The following is a 5499-nucleotide window of genomic DNA, read 5'->3' on the forward strand; positions in this document are numbered from 1 at the left end:
ATTCCTAAAGCACATTTTTTTAGAAAAACATCCAATCTTGATTTTAAAATTGCCAGTAATGGAGAATCCACCACAACCCTTGGTTAATTGTTCCACCGGTCAATTACCCTCATTGTTAAAAGCTTGTACCTCATTTCCAGTTTGAATGTGTCTAGCTTCAACTTCCAGCCATTGGGTCATGTTATACCTTTCTCTGCTAGACTGAGCCCGTTACCAAATATATGTTCCCAATGTAGACACTGTAATCAAGTCACTCCTTAATCATCTTCTCTGGACAATTTGTGGTTCACACTTGTCAATAGTTGTGCGGCCATGGAGAGAGAAGGTTCCCAAACCGTGTTTAATTGTCCTAGAAGATGGAGACCCTCAGGATGTGAGACAGACCCCTGAAAATCACACCCAGTGAATTTCAAGACAGGTGGTTGCCGCAGTTACCACACTGTTCATGTAGCTGGTCTCTGTCATGTAACCCAAGGACCCTAACTATACAAGTCTACAGATTGGGGTTCCCGGTTCCCTGCACGGGACTTGAGTCCCCTCTTCCCTGTCACCAAAACAATCAGAACCCAGTCACAGCAGATATACCACAAGCACAGCACATTGTTATGTGAGACTCAGTGTCTGCTTCTGCCCTTTCTGAATTCAATTATGTAATGTGCAGGTCATATTATTGGATCAAGTACTGCTGTGGCTCCCATCATCTCTGCAGTATCTGGGTAATTTATTAATAAATAATAATATTTTGCACTTCTCTAGATCCTTCCATATTGGGATCTCAAAGCAGTTTACAAACATCAGGTAATTAATCCTCACACCCCTCTTGTGAGTTGGGAAAGTGAGTATGGTTGTTTCCATTTTACGGGGGGGGCGGAGGGACTGAGGCACGGAGAAAAAAACAGTGTGTTTTTTTTAACTGCACAGTGACATTAATTAAAAATATCTGGGGGGGGAGGTTGAGTTTTTTTTTTTCCAAAATAATTCCAGTGCTGATGACGTACTTCCCTGACAGAGCTGGAGACTGCAGTCCTCTGTTTATCTGCAGAAGAGGGATGATAAAGACACAGGCTGTTCATGCATCTCACAGACATCCCCTGCCAGTCTGTCCATTTGTCATAAAAAGGAGGTGACAGCTTTAGGTGGAGGTTAAGTCTTTATAGCTCTTGATCCTTAGCTTCTCTGCTGAGACTGCCAACAAACAAACTTTGCCCGGGTAGCCAATCATCCCATTTGTTTACACTGGGAGGTGCCATATCATTGTATTTCTTCTGTGGAACACCATCATTACATGGCAGCATTTGTTTCTTCACCTTGCTAACTTTTTTACATGCAAACATTAATTGTTGTTTGGTTCTTAGATATGGTTGTGATAAGTACCATAAAATATCACAGACTGACGTTGTATTGTGCCAATGGATGACGAGGCAAAGCCTGAAATAAATGTGGATTTCTTTAATATTTCTTGAAACACAGGACAGAGCTGGGAAATGGGGATTGTATGACATATTCATATCCCTGCACTTAGCTGCACACATCCCCTAACAAGCACCTGTAACAGTAGGCAGACAGCTGGTTCCTGTGACCACTGTCTTTCATGAGGACCAATGTAGTCCCATCATTTCTTTCTGCTTCCCCTTTGTTTTATCCACTTATTGCCTATAGACTTACACTTTGATTGTAAGATCTTTGGGGCTGTGGCTGTCACTATTATATCTATCTGAGGTACTTGTAGTAGGCTGCCATTATTGTGATATCTGAGCATCTCACAGTCTTTAATGCAGAGGTGGGCAAACTACGGTCCGTGGGCCACATCCAGCCCAGGGGACCCTCCTGCCCGGCCCCTGAGCTCCTGGCCCTGGAGGCTAGCCCCCAGCCCCTCCCCTGCTGTTCCCCCTCAGCCTCAGCTCACTGCACCGTTGTGCAACACTCTGGGTGGCGGGGCTGTGAGCTCTTGCCAGCAGCGCAGCTGCAGAGCCGTGCCCTGACCCAGTGCTCTGTGCTGTGCGGTGGCATGGTGGCTGGCTCCAGCCGGGCGGCACGGCTGCCTGTCTTGATGTTCTGGGCGGCACAGCTGTAGCGCCACCAGCCACCGGTGCTCCAGGCAGCGCGTTAAGGAGGCAGGGATCAGGGGGGTTAGATAGAGGGCAGGGGAGTTCGGGGTGGTGGTCAGGGGGTGGGGTGTAGATAGAGGTTGGGGCGGTCAGACAGGGGAACAGGGGGGCTGAATGGGGGCAGGGGTCCTTGGAAGCAGTCAGGAAGGAGAGGGGGGATTGGATAGAGTGGTGGGGGGCAGTCAGGGGCAGCGGGTCCAGGGGCACTCAGAGGACAGGGAAGGGTGGATGGGGCTGGGGTCCCAGAGGGGCTGTCAGGGGGTGAGAAGCAGGGGGAGTTGGATAGGGGGCAGGAGCTGGGCCATACCTGGCTGTTGGGGAGGAACAATTTTGGAAACCCGATGTGGCCCTCAGGCCAAAACGTTTGCCCGCCCATGCTTTAACGTATCTGTGATGCTGGCAGACCAGGTGCCAGCTCTTGCCAAGGCTTTAGTCGAGTACTGACAAATTCATTGCTGGAAACCAATCTTGTTCACCACTGTGTTAAAATGAGTATTGAACCTATAACAATGTTTTTGGTGTTTAGACTTTATCGAATGTTTGTAAGTTGCTGAATGCATTAATCTCACCTATAATATGTAACTTTAGTGCCCTCATGGCCAAGATGGAGTCTGCTCAGCAGGCAGCTCTGGCCAAGAGAAGGTGCGTGCAGGAATGCAGCAGGAGAAATCCCTTCCACCCCAGGGGCACCTGTTCCAAACCCCCCAGAGTGAACACACCCACCCACAGGAAAAGTACAATGGATATAACAAAGGGAAGTATTTATTTACAGAGGGATGAGAGGAGAAATACAACAAGAGGAAATATAAGGGGAGCAGTAAAACAGGGCTGCATCCAAGCCAAGGCCCCATAGGCCCAGCAGTAGCACAGTCTGGAAGAGCAGACACTGAGCAATGTGTCTGCAAACAGAGTTCAGGAGGCGTGAGCAAAGTTCCAATCTAGTGGTGAGTCTTGGGTGCTCCTGGTTGTCTTTGGCGCCAGTGAACTTTCCCCAGCAAACCCCTCCGGAGCCCTCTTCTGCCACTCTCTGCAAAGCCACAGAGCGACCACCTCCCCACTTAACTAGCTACAACCTCCCTCCTTGTTCCCAGTGCAGAGTCACAAGCCCCAGTACTCACAGCCCCACGCAGCTCTGGGCAGCTGTGATACTGGGTCCAGCTCCAGCCTGTCCTTCTCGGGCGATTCCTCCCCGGCACAGTGCTGTTCCTGGCTCCTGTCCTGGGCTGTCCCAGATCGGGCCTCTCCTCCTCAGGCAGGTTCTCCCTGCTTCACTTCTCCAGGGCCTGCTGACTGCCTCTCCCCTTCCTGCAGCTCCAGCGCTGCCCCCTGGAGTTTCCCTCCTTTTTCTTACTCTTCTCCTCCCCTCAGGAAAAAGATTTAAAGGGGCCGTGCTCTCTGTGTAATGGACCTATAACAATGTTTTTGGTGTTTAGACTTTATGAAATGTTTGTAAGTTGCTGAATGCATTAATCTCACCTGTAATATCTTTATCACATACTATAAGGTAATATATACGTTTTTGCTTTGTAATTGTAAAAAATATTTGCTTTGAAACTATGAATCCAGTCAGGAGGGATCATCTCCTGTCCACCAAGAAGGCCTGTCAAAACTAAATAGGCCATTGTGTGACATCACAATACAAAGACTTTGTTAATTTGCCCCTTGCACCTATGAAGAGGCTAGATGCAAAACGATTTGTCCCATCAGCTTGAAACCTGGAAGGAAGTAAAAATAGCTGACAAGAACATTTCTCATCTCTTATACTGTTTGGACTCTCACAGGGCCAAAGTTATGAAACAGAAGCAGAGATCCCCAAGATCAACCTGGGTTAGCCCTAAAAGACATTCCCAGCTGACGGACTACTATAACTCTGTCACCTTTTGGAACCATAGACTATAACTCATATGTGTATACGTCTGCCTGCTTTAAACTTGTAATAACTCTCATTTCTTTTCTTTGTTAATAAATCCTTAGATAGTTTATTATAGGATTGGCCGCAAGCATCTTTGGTGTGAGATCTAAGGTACAAATTGACCCAGGGTAAGTGACTGGTCTCTTGGGACTGGGAAAAACCTGAATATTTTGTGATCTTTGGTGGAGAGCAACCAACTATCACCAACTCCAGCTTGCCTGAGTGACAAGTTAGTCCTCTTGAGCATATACCACCAGTCTGGGATTTCTGCCCTGCTTCTTTGCAGTCTGCTCTGAGGTTGGCACGTGTGGTCGCAAGCCACTCGAGACAACGGGACAGTATCTATCTTCACAGCATTCCCGGGAGGTATGGAAGAGCCATTTTATAGGTGGCGAACAGAGGCACACATAAGTGCTGGAACTAGAGGTGCTGCCACACTCCTTGGCTTGAAATGACTTCCATTATATACAGGGTTTACAGTTGGGTTCAATGGCTCTGGGTCCCAGTATAAAAATTGTTCCAGTGCCCCTGGAGGCACAGAGAGACTTCGAGTATGTCTAGACAGCTGCGGTAGAGCTCTCCCAGCACTGTAATAAAACCATCTCCGCAAGGGGAATAGCTCCCAGTGCTGTAGCGCTGTCTACATTGCCACTTTACAGCACTGAAACTTGCATCGCTGAGGGATGTGTTTTTTCACACCCGAGCGAAGTTTTAGCTCTGTAAGTGGCAGCGTAGAGAATGCCTAACGTGCAGATCTTCAAAGATATTTAGGCATCTATCTGCCATTGTTGTTACCAAAATATCTTTGAGGATCTGGGCCTTGTCCAAGGTCATACAGGAAGTCTAGCAGAGGAAAGAATCGAACATGGGGTCTCTCAGGTCCTAAGCTAGTACTGTAACCACTGGACGACTGCGCATGTGTAGACACAAGGTGAGTATAGGGCCTGATGCAATAGGGCCTGATGCAGTGGAACCCTGGTCTCTAAGTTCTACCATATTACAACTATAATACCAGTGCCTTTACAACCACAATCATCTCTAGAGAAGTAAATACTGTGTGCCCAGGCTGACAACACACCTTTCTTCCAGGGCATTGATCACAGGCTCAGCAATCACACTCCGCGCAAGGTGACCAGACGTCCCGATTTCATAGGGACAGTTCCGATTTGGGGTTTTTTTTTCCTTACATAGGCGCCTATTACCCCACCCCCCATCCCGATTTTTCACCTTTGCTGTCCTGAGCAGCCAGGCTGCCCGCTCAAGGTTATGACGCTCGTATGCGGAACCGGGAAGGGGAGGGTTATGGGGAGTGCGTTGTCTTTCTGCCTCCGAGTCCTCCTACTGGGTGCCGGGAACAGGGCCGGCTCTAGCCATTTCGCCGCCCCAAGCACGGTGGCACGCAGCGGGGGGCGCGCTGCCGCTCGGCGGTCCCGCGGCTCCGGTGGATCCGCCGCAGGCGTCCCTGCGGATGCGCCACCG

At 49.0% G+C, this 5499-nt stretch overlaps 1 protein-coding gene across 1 annotated transcript in view; it reads right to left on the minus strand.

The window, feature by feature from the left end:
* The window catches only part of SEPTIN3 (septin 3), a 324031-nt gene that overhangs the window by 235599 nt on the left and 82933 nt on the right, over positions 1-5499 (minus strand). The window lies entirely within an intron of this gene.

This window comes from Gopherus flavomarginatus, chromosome 1 (genome assembly GCF_025201925.1).
Source record: "Gopherus flavomarginatus isolate rGopFla2 chromosome 1, rGopFla2.mat.asm, whole genome shotgun sequence".
In the NCBI taxonomy this organism is placed as follows: domain Eukaryota; kingdom Metazoa; phylum Chordata; order Testudines; family Testudinidae; genus Gopherus; species Gopherus flavomarginatus.